The sequence below is a fragment of the Bombina bombina genome, chromosome 6 (genome assembly GCF_027579735.1).
Source record: "Bombina bombina isolate aBomBom1 chromosome 6, aBomBom1.pri, whole genome shotgun sequence".
Classification (NCBI taxonomy): Eukaryota; Metazoa; Chordata; class Amphibia; order Anura; family Bombinatoridae; genus Bombina; species Bombina bombina.
Genome location: NC_069504.1, coordinates 915863199 through 915886576, shown reverse-complemented (window position 1 = coordinate 915886576; position 23378 = coordinate 915863199). Strand labels below are relative to the sequence as shown.

Below are 23378 nucleotides of genomic sequence, written 5' to 3'. Positions count from 1 at the left end.
CATAGACCTCAATGGGGAGAGCCAGCTAAAAAAAAGCCTAACACCTGCAATAAAGGAGCGTAAAGCTCCGTAACGCAGCCCCATTGATTCCTATGGGGAAAGAAAAGTTATGTTTACACCTAACACCCTAACATAAACCCCGAGTCTAAACACCCCTAATCTGCTGCCCCTGACATCGCCAACACCTACATTACACTTATTAACCCCTAATCTGCCGCCTCCGACATCACTACCACCTACATTACACTTATTAACCCCTACTCTTCTGCCCCCAACGTCGCCGCCACTATACTAAAGTTATTAACCCCCTAAACCTAACCCTAAGTCTAACCCTAACACCACTTACTTTAACATAATTAAAATAAATCTAAAAAAAAGTACAATTAATATTTAAAACTAAATACTTACCTAATAGTTACATTGTAGCTATCTTAGGTTTTATTTTTATTTCACAGGTAAGTTTGTATTTATTTTAACTAGGTAGACTAGTTAGTAAATAGTTATTAACTATTTACTAACTACCTAGCTAAAATAAATATAAATTTACCTGTAAAATAAAACCTAACCTGTCTTACACGAACACCTAACCTTACACTACAATTAAATCAAATACATTAATTAAATACAATTAACTAAATTACAAAAAAATAAACACTAAATTACACAAAATAAAAAAGAAATTATCAAATATTTAAACTAAGTACACCTAATCTAATAGCCCTATCAAAATAAATGATTGGATCAGCCAATAGGATTTTTTCAAATGTAATCTTGGATGACGTCCCTTAAAGGAACCTTCATTCTTCAGTAGCCATCAACAGAAGAGGATGCTCCATGCCGGATGTCTTGAAGATGGAGCCAATCCGCGTCGGAAGGATGAAGATAGAAGATACCATCTGGATGAAGACTTCTGCCCGCCTGGAGGACCACTTCTTGCCGCTTGGATGAAGACTTCTCCCGGCTTCATTGAGGATGGATGTCCGGTCTTCAAAAACTGTAAGTGGATCTTCGGGGGTTAGTGTTATGTTTTTTTAAGGGTTTATTGGGTGGGTTTTATGTTTAGCTTAGGGTTTGGGCAGAGAAAAAGAGTTAAATGCCTTTTTAAGGGCAATGCCCATCCAAATGCCCTTTTCAGGGCAATGGGGAGCTTAGGTTTTTTTAGATAGAATTTTATTTGGAGGGTTTGGTTGTATGGGTGGTGGGTTTTACTGTTGGGGGTTGTTTGTATTTTTTTTTACAGGTAAAAGAGCTTATTTCTTTGGGGCAATGCCCAGCAAAAGGCCCTTTAAAGGGCTATTGGCAGTTTAGTTTAGGCTAGGGTTTTTTTTATTTTGGGGGGGATTTTTATTTTGATAGGGCTATTAGATTAGGTGTAATTAGTTTAAATTGCATACAAAGAGAGAAGCGCTCTACCAGGAACAAACAACAGCTCAGTGGCTTGTTCCATGGCGATTTACCACCCGGAAGCAGCCTCTTTTAGACCAGTGTGCTTTTCACAGAAGAAAACTTTCCTGAAGTATATCAGTCTGATCCCGCCAAGTAAGGTCAGTCCAGCCCCGAAATACCAGGCAATTCTCCTCTGAACAAGGAACATGACAACCCCAGACGATCGTTTCGGCCTCCTATGGGCCTCGTCAGTGAGGTGCAGCCACATTCCTCTAAGCACACTGGGCAAGGAGTCCACGTCTGGTTTCCCCCATCACCCTTAGGGAGACTTCCCCAGGGTCATAATAATTTGCATACAAAGAGAGAAGCGCTCTACCAGGAACGAACAACAGCTCAGTGGCTTGTTCTATGGCGATTTACCACCCGGAAGCAGCCTCTTTTAGACCAGTGTGCTTTTCACAGAAGAAAACTTTCCTGAAGTATATCAGTCTGATCCCGCCAAGTAAGGTCAGTCCAGCCCCGAAATACCAGGCAATTCTCCTCTGAACAAGGAACATGACAACCCCAGACGATCGTTTCGGCCTCCTATGGGCCTCGTCAGTGAGGTGCAGCCACATTCCTCTAAGCACACTGGGCAAGGAGTCCACGTCTGGTTTCCCCCATCACCCATAGGGAGACTTCCCCAGGGTCATAATAATTTGCATACAAAGAGAGAAGCGCTCTACCAGGAACGAACAACAGCTCAGTGGCTTGTTCTATGGCGATTTACCACCCGGAAGCAGCCTCTTTTAGACCAGTGTGCTTTTCACAGAAGAAAACTTTCCTGAAGTATATCAGTCTGATCCCGCCAAGTAAGGTCAGTCCAGCCCCGAAATACCAGGCAATTCTCCTCTGAACAAGGAACATGACAACCCCAGACGATCGTTTCGGCCTCCTATGGGCCTCGTCAGTGAGGTGCAGCCACATTCCTCTAAGCACACTGGGCAAGGAGTCCACGTCTGGTTTAGTTTAAATATTTGATAATTTCTTTTTTTATTTTGTGTAATTTAGTGTTTATTTTTTGTAATTCAGTTAATTGTATTTAATTAATGTAATTGATTTAATTGTAGTGTAAGGTTAGGTGTTAGTGTAAGACAGGTTAGATTTTATTTTACAGGTAAATTTGTATTTATTTTAGCTTGGTATTTAGTAAATAGTTAATAACTATTTACCAACTAGTCTACCTAGTTAAAATAAATACAAACTTATGTGTGAAATAAAAATAAAACCTAAGATAGCTACAATGTAACTATTAGTTATATTGTAGCTAGCTTAGGTTTTATTTTATAAGTAAGTATTTAGTTTTAAATAGTAAATATTTAGGTATTAATTGTAATTTTTATTTAGATTTATTTTAATTATGTTAAATTTAGTGGGTGTTAGGGTTAGGGTTAGACTTAGGGTTAGGTTTAGGGGTTAATAACTTTAGTATAGTGGCAGCATTTTTGGGGGCAGCAGATTAGTGGTTAATAACAGTAATGTAGGTTGCGGCGATGTTAGGGACAGCAGATTAGGGGTTAATAATATTTAACTAGTGTTTGCGATGCAGGAGTACGGTGGTTTAGGGGTTAATATGTTTATTATAGTGGCAGCGATGTCGGGAGCAGTAGATTAGGGGTTAATAATTTTATTTTAGTGTTTGCGATGCGGGAGGGCCTCAGTTTTGGGGTTAATAGGTAGTTTAGTGTCCTTTTTAGCACTTTAGTTATGAGTTTTATGTTACGGCTTTGTAACATAAAACCCATAACTACTGACTTTCAGTTTACGGTACGGATCTTGTAGTTATAGGCTATACCGCTCACTTTTTGGCCAGACAGGCAAACTCGTAATACCGGCGCTATGGAAGTCCCATTGAAAAAGGACTTTTTGAAAGCTGCGGTAGTTACGTTGCATTACGGCCAAAAAAGTGTGTGTGCAATCCCCCCACAATGCAATATACCCAATGAACTATTAACCCCTAACCCCCCCACAATGCAATATACCTAATTAAACTATTAACCCCTAAACAACCACGCCCCAAAATACAATATACCTAATAAAACTATTAACACATATAAACCGCCATCCCCCCACAACGCAAAGTATTAATCTAATCACTAAGCCCCCTAACCTAACACCCCTAAATTAACCCGAATTACATAAAATAAAAAAGACTATCTTACTAAAATATTAATTATAAATTACCAAAATAAAAAAATCCTAACTTAAAATAAAAAATCCTAACATTACATAAAAAAAAGATTAAATTAAAATAAAAAATCTAATATTACAAAAAATAAAAAAATCTAAAATTACTGAAAAAAATAAACGAAATTATCCAAAATAAAAAATGTAAACCTAATCTAATACCCCTATGAAAACAAAAAAGCCACTCCAAAATAAAAACACCCCCTAATCTAAGAATAAACTACCAATAGCCCTTAAAAGGGCCTTTTGTAGGGTATTACTCTGAAGAAATCAGCTCTTTTACAAAAAATACAAATGAACCACTAACAGTAAAACCTCCCACCCAACCCCCCAAAATAATAAAAAAAAACTCTTAAAAAACCTAAGCTACCCATTGCCCCTAAATGGGCATTTGTATAGGCATTGCCTTCAAAAACTAACCCCAGAAAATGTACTCACTGTTCATGAAGTCCGGACATCCATCTTCTTCCAGGCAGTGCAAAGTCTTCATCCAGGTGGTTAAGATCTTCTTCCAGGGTGGCACCATCTTTTATCTTCTTCCCGGAGGTGAGGAGTGGTCTTTGCCAATGCACGGATCCAGAGCGCTGGTCCTCTTCAGCGACCACGGTCTTCAGCAACATGGAGCCTCCTCTTCATGTGATCGTCTGCCGCACACTGAAAATTGAATGGAAGGTACTCTTTTATATTGGGGTACCTTGCATTCCTATTGGCTAAAATTTTCAAATCAGCCAATAGGATGAGAGCTACTGAAATCCTATTTGCTGTGTAATTTTAGATTTATTTATTTTTTGTAATACATTTTTTTTATTTTTTATTTTAAATTCTGATTTTTTTATTTTGGTAATTTTTAATTCATTTATTAGTAATATAGTCTTTTATTATTTAATTGGGGTTAACTTAGGGGGGTGTTAGGCTTTGTCATTAGATTATTACTTTGCATTGTGGGGTGATGGCAGTTTAGGGGTTAATAGGTTAATTAGGTATATTGCGTTGTGGGGGGTTGGTGGTTTAGGGTTTAATAGTGTTAATAGGTAGATTGTGTTGTGGGGATTGGTGGATTATGGGTTAATAGTGTAATTAGATACTTTGCATTTTGGTTGGGTGGTGGATTAGGAGTTAATAACTTTATTAGGTGCTTTGCAATGTGGGGGGTTGGCGGATTAGGGGTTAATAGTTTTAATAGATATATTGCATTGTGGGTGATGACAGATTTGGGGTTAATACAGTTATTAGGTACTTTGCGATGTTGGCGTTGTCGAATTAGGGTTTAATCACTTTATTAGGAATATTGCATTGTGGGGGGATGGCGGTTTAGAGGTTAATACATTTATTATTAGTTGCGATGTAGGGGGATGGTAAATATAGGGGTTTTGACAGTTCATTTTTGGGAGGCAGGTTAGACGTTTACGTGCGATTCAACATTTAGTTTTTTCTTACATGCCGGCAGATCATAAACTGCCGTAAGTCATTGGTGACTCCAGGAATCTGTATTTCCGCACATTTCTGGACATTGCCAGTTTATCCAATTTACAGCAGTTTATCATCTGACGGGGACCATATACGTGATTCACCGATGTGCAAGGTAAATTTACGGGCAGTTGCGCTGAAGCCTACGCCGTATATTTAATCTTGCCTTTGGATTTACTATCTCTTTAAAGGACCAGTCAACACATTAGCTTTGCATAATCAACAAATGCAAGATAACAAGACAATACAATAGCACTTAGTCTGAACTTTAAATGAGTAGTAGATTTTTTTATAACAAATTTCAAAGTTATGTATATTTCCACTCCCCCTGTACCATGGGATAGCAATCAGCCAATCACAAATGCATATACGTATAGTCTGTGAATTCTTGCACATGCTCAGTAGGATCTGGTGACTCAAAAATTGTAAATATAAAAGACTGTGCACATTTTTTTTAATGGAAGTAAATTGGAAAGTTGTTTAAAATTACATGCTGTGATGTCAGGCTCTGTTTCCGGAGGAGGAGCTAACTGCACACACCTGTGTGTGATTACCTTCCAGTCCTGCAGCTGCTGGTGGAGTTTCTCGTGCCAAACCCAGGGACCTGGGTAGCTTCTTGGATAGCCTGTATCAACGCTCCTGGAACCAGACAGTGGACAGACATCCCACTGTGCTGACATTATTAGTCAGCTTGCAAAAAGCCTATACCTTGGGCTTCCTCTTTTTATATATATTAGAACTTGTGATATAACTTCAAAGAGGAACAGAGTGCCTCCCTCCCCCACCGGTGCTGCGTGGGAGGTTGAGGCTATCTTTATACACTCTCTCTGCTATACTGATAAACTGCCTTGAACCTGGCCCTAATTACCTGCAGGATAACAGCAGATTCTCTCCATACCCTTTCCTCCCCCACCGGTGCTGCGTGGGAGGATAAGGCTATTTACATATATCAACACTGCTGCACTAACAAAGGACCTGATGTTTTTTTCCTGACTCCTGCCCTGAGTACCCACAGCAGCGCGGCGGACCCCCCACATACCTTCCTCTCCCCCACCGAAGTTGCGAGGGAGACAGAAATCATCCGTGAGACTGGGCTGAAGTGTGGCGGCGGAGCCGCATCTTCAAGCAGGGAGCGATAAGTACTCGAAGCGGCTCTGCTCGGTGCTGGACTGAAAGCTTGCTGGAGAATCCCCCCTCCCCCACCGGTGCTGCGTGGGAGGTCGGGGCTGTGTGTAGCTAGCCTGGCAGTTGCCGCTGAGATCTCCCTGTGCAGCGCCTCTGCATATCTCTGTTCTGGTTCCTCGAGACACTGTGGGTAAGCGCTAGATTAGGAGGTGCTCAATCTGAGAGCAAGTTTTCCTCTCTTCACCTTTTTTTTGGGAATACCAACCAGAGCTGTATGTCCTGGGGAACACTGTATGGATCCTGGTAAAAATGCTATGGAAGATGGCTGTATAATTAACCCCTCTAATAGGTATCAGCAATTTTGGCATTTTCTCATATTGAAGGCTCTTTCCGCCCACCTACCTGGCTATAAGTTGAGCGCTGATGCATAGAATGACCCAGGTAAGGTGGCGAGCTGCATACATACAAGAACTGGCTGAACTTTATTAACTATATAAAGGAACTTTTTTTTTTTTTTTTTTCATTGGCTCCTTATATGATTCTTTTTCTGCATATGATTTGTTTGGCGCATTTAATTTTATTTAACTATATTACTTGTCGCTACAATTTTTGTCATATCAATGTATTGAGCAAATCTAGGCAAAAATGTTAATGCTTAAGAATGTGTAAAATGTGCATAGTATGTAAAAAGACATTGTACTTTCTCCTCTAAAAAGTGAAACATTCTCAGGGGAGAGAGAAGGGAAGGGAGAAAAGGAGGAAAAAAAATCAAAGTTTATTGAGTGTGAATAAGGAATCAATAATTCAATACCAGAGAAATTTACTATAACCTTTTTCAGGATATATTACCCATTATTACTGCTTGGAGGGAAGGGCTATATAGAGATAAAAGATCCTCAGTTATATTATCTAATAACTCTTTCCTAAGAATAAATCTCCTACGTTCCCTGAAAATAAAATACTATCCCTTACTATTGGACAGGGAGAAAGTTTATATAGAAATATAAAGATCATTAGTTAAAACAACCTTATAAATTTTCTTTAAAGAAGAGATATTTTAACTTCTCTGAAAATAAAATACAAATGAAACTGACTGAACCAAGATATAACTAGGTCACTGTGAATATGTTTGCTTACCTATAAAATATACTGTATATAATTGCTGGAATAATATTTTCTTGGATATAAATCTAAATGAGAAATTGCTGTTGCTGCTTTCAGAGATACCATTTCCTTTATTGTGTCTTTTGAAGATTAACAACAGTAAGAAAATTAACAAATTGAAATAAAATTGCCTAACATTAATAACGTCCCTGATCTCTGCATCCCTGGCTGGATCTAAATAACACGATTTAATTCACAGTTTATTATTTTTCCTTTCTTTCCTTTTTTTTTTTTTTTTTTTTTCTTCTCTCTCCCCTTTTCTTTTCCCTCACTTGGTCACAATAGTGCACATCCCTATCCTCACTTGTCTATTTGAGAACGCTTCACCTTCTCAAACTTAACTCTAAAATTAAGTTCACTCCCTGTATTGATCTTCACTTAGATAAATTGCCTCACTTCAATTTTTTTTTAATTTTCTTTTCTTTTCTGGCACATGGATAAATTCCTTCACACCTCACCCCGGAATATTTCTCCAGCCATGGCAGCAAGACAGAGAGACAGAAAATTGAAGGGTAATCAGGAGCCTCCCACGGAAGCGCAACCAACTATGTTAAATGTACCAGTTGTACAAGAAGTAACCAATATCCACAGCTTAGTCGCCAGTATATCTGATGCGCTCTCTCCTAAATTTGAGGCTCTTAGAGCTGAAATCAAACAAGATTTTCTTTCTCTGACACAAGAGGTTCGTCAATTCTCTAATAGGCTGCAGGAAGCCGAACAAAGAGTTTCGGACCTGGAAGATCTAACAATAACGCATAGTTCTAATCTAGAAGGTATAAATAATAACGTACAGAAAATTCAAAACAGATTAGAAGATCTAGAAAATCGTTCTAGAAGAAATAATATAAGAATTATAGGCCTTCTGGAAGAACAACAATATGACAATCTTGTTAATTTTATATCAGAAACCTTGCCTACAATTTTAAAGATGCCATCTACCCTATATCCTATCCCAGTGAAGAGAGCGCACAGACCTGGTCTACCTCGCTCAGGCAATAAAGATAGAACTAGGCCTAGGCCTGTTATCGCTAAAATATTAAATTTTCAAGACAAACTTACCTTATTCCAGCATTATCGCAAACAACAGCCTGTTAAGGCTGGAGACGCTACAATCCTTATGTTTCAAGATTTCTCCGCTGACACTGCAGCAAGGAGAAGGGAGCTTGCTCCTATTTGTTCCAAACTGATACAAAAAGGGTACCAGGCAACCATAATGTACCCCTACAAATTAAAGGTTAAAGTTGGGGAAGTCACACACTTCTTTGAAGAAGCTCAACTGGCTGAGAGCTTCTGTAACACACTGGGTTCTTAAGCTTAATAACAGCAATATTGAATATCTGATTATTAGACTGAGTGTAAGTTATAGGTTTTTGCTTATGGGAAAGACTGTGTCTCTTCTAGACGTGAGTCCTAGGACCCAACCCCCACCTGTGTGGAGAGAATTTAGGTGTCTAATTTTAAATTATTATTATTATTTCTTTTTTTTTTTTTTTTTTTTTTTTCTCTCTTCTCTTTCTCCCTTCTTAATGTATAAATGAGTATGCTGAATAAAAATTGTAAAATAGTATCTTGGAATGTAGGTGGTATATCTACCCCTATAAAGAGAAAAGCAATCCTTAATCACCTGCGAAAGATCTAGACTGACATAGGTTTTATTCAAGAAACCCATTTATCAGCTGAAGAATCTTTAAAACTTAAATCAACATGGGTAAAAGAAATCTATTTTGCACCTAGTGTTAAGAGGAAAAGGGGGGTAGCAATTCTAATAGGAAAGAAAATTGATACCGAAGTCACACATTTTGAGGCTGACATCGGGGGGAGATATGTACTACTGAAAATAAAGATTGCCCAGAAGATGTATACATTATGTAATACATATGGCCCTAATGTATTTGATCCAAAATTTTGGAACACTTTGCAGACCAAATTATTATCCTTCACGGAAGGCTCTTTAATTATGGGAGGAGATTACAATATGGCACCACAATGCCCGATTGATAGGCTAAGACATAATGTCAAACAGTTAAAACAAAAAAAAGATAATCTAGAGGGTAAGATGTTTAAAAAAATAATGCAGAACTTAGCACTGCGGGATATCTGGAGACAGCAAAATCCTTCTACTCAAAATTTTACCTGTCTTTCCAAGGCACATAAGACGCTCTCCAGAATCGACATTTTTCTAATTGATGAACGTATGGTGATGAGAGGGGTAAAAACAGATATAGGACCAATATTTCTTTCAGATCATGCACCGATTGTACTTGAGTTTCAGCTTTCACATTTGTATTCTGCTGCAACACGTTTCTTTTTTCCCTACTATCTGATGACTGAGGTAAAATTCAAGAACTGGCTTATAAATAGATATAAGGAATTTGTACATTTTAATAAAGACTATTTAAACCGCCCTGAAGTATTTTGGGACACTGCAAAAGCAGTAATGAGAGGCGAAATAATTTCATATAGCTCAGCCTTGCATAAGAAAATTCGATCTAGAGAAAGAGAATCATGCCAATGTTTAACTAACACTTATAATCATTATCTGCTTGACAAAACCCCCTTAAATTGGGCAAAATACGTTAAAGCAAAAAATGAAAGGGATACTTTTGTTTTACTGCAAGAAACTCAAAAGGAATTAAAAATGCAGGCTAAGCTATATAAATATGGTAATAAATCAGGTAAGATGCTGGCCAAATTAATAAAAAATGAGAAAAAACAACCAATCATAGACAAATTGTATAACAAAGGTCTTCAGCTTTCTAAAGCCGAAGACATACTAGCTGCATTTAATGAATATTACCAAGAATTATATTCATTTAAAACAAGTGATACGCATACATCTGATGACTTTTGGAGAGATATCACGTATCCTACTGTCACATCAGAAATGGCTGATAGCCTCAATGTCCCTATTTCCATAGAAGAAATAGAGAAAGTAATATCCAAGCTTGCCTCAAATAAAGCAGCAGGTCCAGATGGCTTGCCTAGTGAATTCTATAAGATCCTGATTGGTGAAGCCACCCCACATCTTTGCACGCTCTTTAACAGCTTCTTTATTAGTGGTAAAATTATCCCCTCTTCATTTACCAATTCTTACACAACTTTGATATTAAAAGGCGGAAAAAACCCTGAATACAAGGAATCCTACAGACCAATTGCACTGTTAAATTCAGATTACAAAATTCTTACTGCAATTCTAGCATCTAGACTTCAAAGACCCCTCTCAGAAATTATACATACTGATCAAGCAGGTTTTCTAAATAACCGCAACTCAGCCTCAAAAATTAGGGAAGCCCTATTGGTGACAGAATATTTTGAGGTACTATCTAATTTAACTAGCGGGGGGGAGGACATACCTGACCTTGCTATTATTTCCTTAGATGCTGAAAAAGCCTTTGATTCAATATTTTACGAACATATCAAAACATCGTTAAGACAATTTGGCATCAGAGGTAATTTTCTTGAATTTATCGAAAATCTATATAAACACCCATCTACAAGATTGATAGTGAATAACAACATTTCTCCCTCTATCTTGTTAGGTAGAGGAACAAGGCAGGGCTGTCCTCTTTCCCCGCTCTTATTTAATATTTCCATTGAACCTCTGGCAATTAAAATACGCCATCATTTGGATGGTATAAAAATTCGTAACTGCGAAATAAAAATCGGTCTATATGCTGATGATCTGCTGCTTTATTTGGCTAACACTAAACTGAACTTACCAAAACTTTTTCAGATCTTGGAACAATTTGGTACATTCTCTGGATACAAAGTAAATATGACAAAATCAGAGATAGTGTGGCTCAGAAAAAATAAAACTTCAATATTAAGAACTCCTTTTCGCCAAGTAAAAGATTCTTTTAAATATCTAGGGATTCATATTCCGACAAGGTCCGTAGATCTCTATACATTGAATATACCCCCAGTAGTAAAAATGATCAAAGAAAAGCTTTTGTTATGGCAAAATCTCCCAATATCACTTTCTGGAAGGATTGCCCTTTTTAAAATGGCTCTTCTTCCAAAACTTTTATATATACTTCAAAATACACCAATAATTCTATTAGGTAAGGATATACGTTCAATCAATACTTCACTTATACAGTTCTTATGGCAGAATAAGAGGTCAAAGATATCTCTTATGAAACTCTCAATACCAAGAAAGGATGGTGGTCTTGCCTTACCAGACATAAGGCTATATAACCTCTCCTTTCTGGCACGTGTCATAACAGACTGGATCTCATCTAATAACTATGTCTTGAACAATTATCTCGAGACCAGTGTCTGCTACCCATATTCTCTATCTGCATTAATACACTAACGGCTAGATTTAGAGTTCGGCGGTAGATGGGCTGTTAACGCCACGCGTGTTTTATGTCTAACGCACGTCATTGTTTGACTCCGGTATTTAGAGTTAATATAAGACCATCTAACGATGCTCCTAACGCGTGTATGTCACACGCGTAATCCTGCCCGCGTTAGACAGTCTCCCATAGAGATCAATGGGAAAGGCAAAAAATAGCTTTTTTTACCTAACACTCGATCTCGCGAGAATACGCACAGCTCGGTCATATGACGCATACCACATCATGCACAACAATAACACGCCGCAAATGTCACAACATCAATCAATCAACAAAGCACACAAGCATTACACATTCACAAGCGGGGGAAGTTTTAATACTATTTATACGGGGAATACGCATATACTTTAAGATGCGGAAAATCGCACAATAACAACAAGGAATAAAAAATATATACATACACTAAAAAAAAAATCGCATTCAATATCATTATATATTATGAAAAACATACATATACAACACTTCACGAAGAACACACCATCGCAAATTCACATTTAAAAAGAATACTATTGGACAATGTTAGAGAAAACGACCACTATGACATCATCGCATTCTACACATTCCACAAATACCAACTCAAAATGAGCATGCGCAAATTAACACACCTAATACACATTGCAATAATATTAATTGCTAATAAAGCACACCTGAACACTAATTACAATGGAAATTGGGACATCATTAAACATTTACACAGGGTATATAAGCACCACACAAGCAGGGCTTCTTTGACTGTGTTGCTGGTGGGTCTTTGGAGATTTAAGAATAGAGATTTTGCGAATTTTTGAGAGTGTGTTAGCGTGAGATAGTCAGTTGGTAGTGTTAGCGTGAGAGAGTCAGTTGGTAGTGTTAGCGTGAGATAGTCAGTTGGTAGTGTTAGCGTGAGAGAGTGAGTGAGTTAGTGGGAGTTAGCGGGAGTGGGAGAGAGTCTGTTAGTGGGAGCGTGAGTGAGTTAGTGGGAGTTATTAGTGATAGTTGTTAGTGTGAGCGTCAGTTAGTGGTAGTTAGTGAGCGTTAGTGGGAGTGTTTGTTATTGAGAATTAGAAGTAGTGTTAGTTAGCGAGCGAGTGATTTATCTGTACACTTAACACATTTACACGCAAACACATTCAATACATACATACACTTATCAATAACACTACATACACTCCATACCCCCTACCCCCTCATACTACACTCCATACCCCATTCCTTGTAGTCCCATTCCCTTTCATCCCATTTACTCTTATCCCATACCCCATACCCATCCCCTAGTTACATTTAGTTTACATATCCTCCTTTTAGTCTTATTCTTTTCGTTTATTTAAATACTCCTTACCCTCTTTTTTTTTTACATCCCTCACACTTTAAGCACCTTTTTTGTCTTTTTAGTTCTTTATTTTGACCCCCTTTCATTTCATCACACTCACTTTTTTTTGATTATTTGGGGTTTAGTTTAGGGAGGAGATGGAGGCCAGGCAGGGGACAGGTAGAGGGGGGAGTAGAGGGAGGGGGAGAGGAACAGGGCAGGAAGGGGGGCAGGAAGGGGGGCAGGAAGCGGGGGTGGAAGCGGTGGGTGGACCCAGCCACTTGGTTCAAGATGACCAAGTGGCTGGGCCCAGTGGCGGTCAGAGTAGGGCTTCACAGTCCGGGAAACAGAGGGCATCGTCACAGGGGAAGGCCAAGGCGACTAGGGAGGCGAGGTTTACGATGGAGGAGAAGGAGGCCCTCGTAGAGGCCTATATGGCCAGGTATAGGATGCTGCAGCACCAGAAGACTACCCCGACTGACAGGAGGAGGCTCTGGAACGAGATTCGGAATGCAGTCAATGCAGTGGGTGGCCGGAACCGGGATATGGATTCCATCAAACATCGGTACCGGGACTGTAAACTTGAACTTAAAAAAAAGTTAAGCCTGGAGGCCCGACATGCTGCAGGGACCGGTGGCGGCCCTGCCCTTGAAATGGAGTACTGCAGATGGGAGGAAATGTTGCGGCCCAGCATCTCCGAGGTGGAAGTAGTCGGTATCGGAGGAATCGATACCGGGAACCTGCCACTCTCATCTGACGGTAAGCTCATTGAACAATAATTTCACATACGAATGTATTTCAATGGACACTATACGCAAACATTTACTTTCATGATTGAGGTAGCGAATACAATTTGACAAAACATTCAAATGTACTTATATTACATAATTTGAATCATTCTTGAGATATATTTTAATGAAGAAATAGCCATGCACACGGTGAAACAATCACAGGAGGCAGCTATATTCAGCTAACAATCAGAATCTTATAAACATATTTAGATATGCTTTTCATCAAAGAATATCCAGAGAATGAAGCTAATTAGATAACAAAAGTACATTCGAAAGTTTATACTAAATGTATGCTTATAAATCATGAAAGATAAAACATTGGGTTTCATGTGTTAAGGATCAGATTAATGCTATTACGCTGTTTACACGCATTCTATTACTTAGCGGTTACATCAGTATCTAGGCTATAGGTTAGGTGTGCATTTAAACAGACTGAAAACAAACGCAAAAACATTCACATTGACCAGATATCACAAACACTGTTTAGAAAAAGCGGAAATAGAATTGATTGTTTGTTAGATTTCAAAGTGGATTAATGATTCTGCATTTGTAATTGTATCGTAAGCTAAGTCATTTAAAACTTTATTTGCAAATATGCTAATATATACATTTCTTTTTTTCTTTTTTTTTTAATATACAGAGTCTGGGGACGAGGCAGCACAGCCTCCTGCATCTCCCCGGGATGAGAGTGGTGGTGAGGAATTCCCACTTCGGAGGGAAGAGGCCCCCCGTGACGAACAGCGCACGGGAGATGATCAAGAGGCCCCGGAAGCACAGGAGGATCCCGCTGAACCCGCGGAACCCGAGGTCCCTCAAAGACCCGCACTCCGCCGTGCACGGGCACCCCGCCGTGCACGGGTTCAACAGGCACAACAAGAAGAAATAGCGGAGGTGCGGGTTCTACTGGAGTACATAGACCAGATGCGTACCTCCCGGATAGAAAACATAGAAGGACGGCGCAGAATACTTGATGGGCAGAATCAAATAATTCAAGGCCAAACTGAAATAATCAGTATACTGAATACAATACAAGAAGGACAAACAAGAATGTTCAATCTTCATCAGGAAATGTTCACATTTTTCCGGGAGGCGCATGCTGGTCTACCTCCTGTTGCTGGGCCTCTTGTTGCTGGGCCTCTTGCTGCTGGGCCATCTCCTCCTGCCGGCCCATCTCATCATCCTCCTCCTCAGCCATCTACTCCTCCTCCTCCTCAGCCATCTACTCCTCCTCCTCCTCAGCCATCTTCTCCTCCTCATCCATCTTCTCCTCCTCCTCCTCAGCCATCTACTCCTCACCTTGGTCGTCCCAGTACTCTTCCTTCCACTCCTCCCACAACAGCTCCAAGGAGGACTCTTCGGAGTCGGCAGTTGCCTCTCCCAGAGCCTCAGCCCCGTGGGAAGAGGGGAAGGAAGAGGAAGTAAGTATTTTTTTCCATCTTAAATTATTTTTTTTGGGTAATGGATAGGTATGTGATGATGTGGTTTTCATACACTTGTGGACCACACTCTGTATATAATCGACTTCTATGGGACCGGGTCCATGGAGGAAGATTCTTTGCAGAGTGTGGGTTATAAGTGTGTGAAAACCACATCATCACATACCTATCCTTGTTCATGATATTGATTGGTTTCTGTGATGTGATGTCCAAACTGTTTCCCGAATCGCTAACTAAATTACCATAACAATTATCCATGATGGCATATTACTGTTTGAATGCCAATAACACAGCTTAAAGGGACAGTCAGAAAATTATTGATTACAAAGAAAACACTGTATTACGCATTATAAAGTTTGAAACAACAAAACATGGAGAAATACATGTGTGACTTATGTGCTTACCCTTGTATCTATGACTATGAAAAATGACCACTTATTTGTTGTTCTGACATAACAACATTTTAGATATCAATGATCAATACATGGTCAATAATATGCTGTATGAGCACAAGGTTTTACATATACAAATGCTATCCAAATGCCCTCTAGTGCTCAAATTGTATAATGATTACAAGCACTCTTCAAGATTTAAGAAATGAGCACACCAACCTCATAGGTTTAGATAGCAAATTTAAATAAACCCAGACAAATGTTCAATTGTTGAGAAACATTTGATATCCTTGTTATTACAGAATTTACTTTTCGAATAATGTAAAAAAAAATTTTTTCGAAACTGTCCCTTTAACAACATTACATATGCTAACACATTTTAAGCTTGTTGCTATATATACATGTACTTTTTACAAAAAAAAATTTGAAAATCACATTTATATTGACGTGTTAAATAAAGTCTATTTTCTTTAAGAGACATTATTGTGTTAATATTTTATTGTAACTATTTTTATTTTAACAATGAATATGGTTTAAATTCCTTTTAGGAGTGGGGGGGTGAAATATGCTAACAAAAATATATTTGAAGATTAAACTATGTGGATCTCATACATGATACAAAAAAACAACATTTGCATTCAAGGGACAGTATCCTATATTTTTTACATAACTGTATGTAATAGACACTACTACAAACAACAAGATTAACATATACTGATAGCAATATTAAAAAGCTTCAAACACTTGCAAATAAAATAGGGTTAGCTATATTTTAAATATAGATGAACCACCATTACAACCGTAAAACACAATACCCCATCATTAACATATGAAAAGAACCTTTACACAAACTGGACAAAGCTGGAGATGGTACTCACATGAAACTCATTGGCTTTGCGAGGAGTAAGAAAATAACTTACATTTTCTTACAACACAAGACAAAATAAACCTATTTGTTAAACAATGGACTATCTAACTATAGACAAAATCAAATATTTTTATTTATAATGTGAGTGTCTAATGAACCTTTCATAAAATATACAACGAAATTACATTTAGAAGAAGTCGGCATCATATATTTAGCATATGATAAATGCATATTGATTACTTTATTCAAACACAATAGCGCATATTTATTAATTAGATATGTTCAACATTAAACACAACATTAATTTTTAAGAAAAAGGAACATTGTTGACAAACATATTAAACATGGACTGTAGAGATTTGCACTTGCCTAGAAATATCCTATGCATGAAAACATTTTGCTTTCGTTCGTTGATTCAACCAGACATCCAGCAAAAGAGAATGTGTTGGTCTTTATCAGCTACGGGTCAACAATGTAACATGATGCAAATAATACATATTCGCAAGCTTTTTAAAATTGCATGCAGTCACAAACGTTTTTAACGTGCACAAATATTGCGGGACTACGCAATCCAATCACACGTTTTTTTAACTTTACATGTGCCGTCTTAACATGGCGCTTCCTTGATCACGTAAGAACGCCATCCAATGAAAGGCACATTATTGATCACGTAAGAACGCCCCAAAAAAAAAGGCGCATCCTTGATCGCGTCAAAACGCAATCCAATAAAAGGCATATTCCTGATCACGTAAGAACGTCAGTCAATACAAGGAATCATTGGACAGCCTGGCAGGTGACGTCTTAAGCAAAATGGCGCATCCGAGATCGCTGAAAAACCGCAGACAATACAAGGACTCAGTGACATCTTGGCATATCATTAAGAAACGTATTTATATTTTATGAACTAGTATGTGTGTAGATTGCTATCTAGGAATGTCACCAAATCATGAATCATCTTTTCGGACTTGACTGTCCCTTGAACTATAGCTATGGTGTATATCTTTAACATTTAAAAGATACACATGAGAAATACATATGCCATTGATGTTTTAAGATATGTTTGGATTGTTGTTGAATAACAATAGTTATACATGTATTGATTAAACGTGTCATTTATTCAAGTTTAATTATGGTCAGCCTACCTATAGCCATATATGGGAGGAGATGTATTTTGTTAACATATTAGTTAACTAATATTCATCATCTACATTATTTGTATTACACACAGAGATTGATTTGGTTACACTTTGACAATAATATAGATTTGAAAATGAAATACAGGTGCTGTCAACATTACAATAAGATTGTTTATTAATAAAATTATATGTCCTTGTTCTTGTAAAAAGGACAAAAACGCTTTACAAATGGAAATACATTCATTTACAATAGTGATCAACATCACTTAAAGGGACATTATTTTGTTTTTAAAAAGAGCATACACATAGTCAATACTATTTAAATAAAATGAACACTTTACAGGGATTAGATCATTGTATCAATACTCAGATCATTTTGTAAAGGTGCATCAATTCATGCAGAGTTTATAAATACACACATGGATATGAACATTTAAATATACATATATACACAAATACAAAAATATATATACATATATAAAGAAATTACTCTGCTAATCATAATCAGGCAATGATAGAGCTAAGAGAAAATAATATAAACACAAATAATAAGATTACATTGGAGATGTTAATCTTAAAGTCATTTACTATTGTCTTACATATATGATTTCATTATAACAAATAGATTTGTTAGGTCCCTTTAAGGATAAACAACATAAACTAGAGCTTGCAAAAAATAACAGGAAGAATGAGGACAAAGATTTGTGAAATAAAATTTATTTTATTAGTATGTAAGAAAACATACACAACGTTTATAAATAATCTTTTAAAAATAAGGAATATATGAGCCATATGACAAGGTAACACAGTGCATCACAGTCCATGAAGAGAGTTGCCAAGGGCCAGCATAGCCCCATTGGAGACACATGGCAAGGTAACACAGTGCATCACAGTCCATGAAGAGAGTTGCCAAGGGCCAGCATAGCCCCATTGGAGACACATGGCAAGGTAACACAGTGCATCACAGTCCATGAAGAGAGTTGCCAAGGGCCAGCATAGCCCCATTGGAGACACATGACAAGGTAACACAGTGCATCACAGTCCATGAAGAGAGTTGCCAAGGGCCAGCATAGCCTCATTGGAGACACATGACAAGGTAACACAGTGCATCACAGTCCATGAAGAGAGTTGCCAAGGGCCAGCATAGCCCCATTGGAGACACATGACAAGGTAACACAGTGCATCACAGTCCATGAAGAGAGTTGCCAAGGGCCAGCATAGCCCCATTGGAGACACATGGCAAGGTAACACAGTGCATCACAGTCCATGAAGAGAGTTGCCAAGGGCCAGCATAGCCTCATTGGAGACACATGACAAGGTAACACAGTGCATCACAGTCCATGAAGAGAGTTGCCAAGGGCCAGCATAGCCCCATTGGAGACACATGACAAGGTAACACAGTGCATCACAGTCCATGAAGAGAGTTGCCAAGGGCCAGCATAGCCCCATTGGAGACACATGACAAGGTAACACAGTGCATCACAGTCCATGAAGAGAGTTGCCAAGGGCCAGCATAGCCCCATTGGAGACACATGGCAAGGTAACACAGTGCATCACAGTCCATGAAGAGAGTTGCCAAGGGCCAGCATAGCCCCATTGGAGACACATGGCAAGGTAACACAGTGCATCACAGTCCATGAAGAGAGTTGCCAAGGGCCAGCATAGCCTCATTGGAGACACATGACAAGGTAACACAGTGCATCACAGTCCATGAAGAGAGTTGCCAAGGGCCAGCATAGCCTCATTGGAGACACATGACAAGGTAAAAGAGTGCAACAGGCACAACAAAAAACTGATAAAAAGGCCAAAGGGCAACAATATAAATACAAATTCAACATGTGGACGGAGGATTATTATCTGCCACCATGGAGCATATCCAGATCCTCCACTTACTGGTCATCCTCTTCATTGTCCTGTGCATGTCCAGCTCCAGATTCAGGCCTTGAACGTAATTGCATAATTTCACGCAGAGTCAAGTCCTGAACCCGGAGCTGGGCCTGCATGGTGTCGTTCATCCCTCTCAGGACAGCTGCGTTCCTCAACACGGCCTGCTCTACTCTTGCTATCCCTTCTAGCATGAGCCATGCTGAGTCACAGCCTAAAATAAAATAAAAATTAATATTAAGGATAATTACACAACAGAATAAAAGATTTTAATACATACATTGTCATCATAAAGACAAATAATTATTTACATCAATTATTTTTCATATATTCTTTACACATGAATTAGGTTATTCAGACAGACAGAAATCATTAAAGGCTCATGTTACTCAAACATGTTGAACCCTTTAATTGGTTTTAGATGATCCACTTATACAGCTTGAGTGTATCAAATCTTGTTAAAGGATTTACATTGTACTTACATCAGCAATTTAAAAATTCAATTTAGACTGTGGTAGGCACACCTATCCTTAAACATTTTGGCATTGAGGACAAGCTGTGTAAACATAGCAACCAGAAGAAATTACATTCCCACTGGGTTAGACAAGAGATAATGTATCCACATTTGGACATAAAATTTTGGATCCAAGTAGTGGTGTTTGGTATATGTAGTGATATCCAATTAAAGGGACACTGAACCTAAATATTTAATGGACTGATTCAGATAGAGCATGACATGACAAATCTTTAGAAATTACACATATTCATTATATGTTTTAATTGTCAAGCTATATTTTGAATGCAAGAATGTTGGTTTTTATGGAAGCCAATATTTGTTGATGAACCTTGTTTGTGCATGCTGGTTGATGGATACATTCATCCAACAATAAAGAAATGATGGCCACATTTATTTTATTGTTTAAACTAATTATAGGAATAAGTTGTTTTCAATAAATATATCAAGAGAATGACGAATAATTCATAAGAGTATTCTATGATACATTGGCTTAACATTGCATGCTGGATTTGAATCACAATTTAACCAATTGAACTTCACTGTACCTTTAAGTATCTTATAAAGTGTATTTAGAATGATACTTACAGCTGTGCCTGGGAAGGACAATCTGACACCCAGGACAATGAAGGTTTAAACAGGGGGAAGGGATGGGATTGGCTCGGGGAGGGATGGGAATGGCTTGGGGAGTGGTGAGCTGCTGCTCCAGGGTAGGCCGTACAGCTGGGGAGTGGGGAGTTTGGGTCTGGGCAGCTGTACGGGCCAGAATACGGGGAGAGCGGCGAAGGGGGGTGTATGGGCGTTTTTTGGGAGGGACAGGATATGAAATATGGGAAGGGCTGGCAGTGGTCGGGGCATGGTCATGGGTTTGGTGATGGGAAGGGCTCTGGGTGTGTGCAGAGGTGTGGCCATGGTCAGGGGTGTGTGCACGGGGAGGGGTCTGTGACTGGGCAGGGGCGGAATCCAGATGACCAGAAGTGGTGGATCCATCTGAAAATGTAAAATAAATATATTAACATCTCATACATCCTGACATCAAATCAACGCATTTAAAATTGATTATGTTTTCAATATACCTCGAAGTGTGTTTGAATCTGTAAACTATTCTGAAATGAGGATATGGTATCTATATAGGCACTCAGATGAATCTCAATGACTGTCTGTACAATGTGAAACTTATTATTGTGTTTTGGCATGGAATATGCATGTGACATAATGATGGCATGAATTATATATTCTTAAAAAAATATATACAAGCAGATTTTCATGCTGCCTGATATAGAAAGGGGGCAGTAGTGTATTTGAACAGACAAATAATATTCCTTTTTAAAGGGAAAAAGCTGTAGACTTTGAATGTCTTCAATAAAATGATTTCAAAAAAAGAAACATGTTGGAAACATGATAGATATATTTCACATACCATCAGACTCCAAGGCAGCCTCTTCCTCCTCCATCCCACATGTGACATCAATCTCTGTAAAACATAACATGTTGTGTACACCTTAAGATCAGATATTATAACATATGTTACTGTTGCTCAAATACGCACATCAATGTTGCATTAAAGATATACACACACAAAGTTATGATTTACATCATTTTGATGGAGCATACAAATGACAATAGATTTGTTATTGTCAATAAATCAGAATCTTAATGTATTGTTTGTCTTAATGTTAAATTCATAAAAGCATAGTACATAGAACATTTAAGATTTCTCATGTGTGTATCACTTGATGACTGTTGTTAAAAAAATTAAAAAATGAAAAAAACATATGTTAGACATCTTATGAATAACAAATGTGTAGAATAATAAAGTAGAAATTATTAATCGCTCAATATAAAAAATAAATATATAATCAGAAGATAAATTCTATGATTTTTTATAATGTTATGCTTCATCGGAATCATGATCATAATATTGATTAGCAATACACCTTCAATTACATATAAATGAGTCAATGGACTTACCAGGAGCCCGCAAAGGCGGCTCTATGTCACTGCTGGATTCCTGTGGGCTCCCCACACCAACTCTCTCTATGAATGATATAGATATATATTATTAAACACATTTTGGATATCACTAAATCACATCTGTCTAGAATTTTAACATTAATCAACTTTAAAATGTGAATAATAGAGCAGTCATTACACCAGAAAATGCTTGATTGAATCAAGGGGATTCTGTAAACATATCTGTATTCAACATATGTTTAATGTCAGACTACATTAGACATCAAATTCATCTCAGATGCTGCTATTGCATATCTAAATATACCCAATGATCAATGTTCTTAACCCTTTAAGGACACAGCTTTCACTTAGCTCAATTGTTTTATGACGGAATAATTCCGTCATATGTCCTTAAGAAGTTACAAGAATACACACAAACCACATATTGAGGAGCATCTGTTGACAAATCTAAACAAACATGTGTCACATCGAGCCATTTTTTCAATGTACAGTAATCTTGTTTAGGACACAACACATATTTATCACAATACATAACAAACTTTATTATTACTAATATGTAATCATGGTGCTGTTAGAGTATGCAGATATATATAAAGTAACTCCAACAGATAATTAGATTTATATATCAATAGTTTTTAATAAAAATAATGTAATGATGAATGAATCTATTTTGTCTTAAAGGGACACTGACATGATTAATTTAAATAATTGATTTCTATGTTCAAACTGTAAAAAATGATTTAACATTGACTCCTATTATAATTCGAATGTTGTTCGATATTAATCTTAAAGGCAGATAAGGAATATTGGATTCAATAAATATTGTTTGTTGAAGGTATCCACCAATCATCAATATAAACCCAGGTTGGTCAACAAATATTTAGATGCACATAAACGTACTTTCTTTATTTTCAACTACATTTAGCAATAGAATATGTCACATATGATGATAGTATTATATTTTATGTTTATTAATATTGCATACTGTATGTGAAAGACAATATTAATAATTGTAGTTCAGTATCCCTTTAATCTAAAATTAAATAGATTCCACAATGTTGTTGTTTGTTAATGAATTATCTACTCCATATGTTGATGTAATGAATGGTATTGAGCATGCAATTAAAATCAAATATGTTATTTAAGTATATCCGAATAATTATATAATTTTCATCTATTAAATAGACATTACATATAAATATAGAACAATGTGTATTTAGTATGTAATGTTCATTCCATGTTTCTAAGACAAATGTCAATTAAAATGAGACATACCATACTGTGACAAGCCCTGGCTTGAGGATCCAGCAGCCACATCCATATCTGTAATATATTAAATGAGGATTGCATATCATTAATACTAATCATG

At 37.6% G+C, this 23378-nt stretch overlaps 1 long non-coding RNA gene across 1 annotated transcript; it reads right to left on the bottom strand.

Moving 5' to 3' along the window:
- Window positions 1-20839: 20839 nt before the first annotated feature.
- Window positions 20840-22060, bottom strand: LOC128662376 (uncharacterized). Its single transcript, XR_008402770.1, has 3 exons — window positions 22007-22060; window positions 21456-21509; window positions 20840-21025 (listed from the first exon to the last, which is right to left on the bottom strand). It is a non-coding gene; the product is annotated as an uncharacterized LOC128662376 (long non-coding RNA).
- Window positions 22061-23378: the final 1318 nt, after the last annotated feature.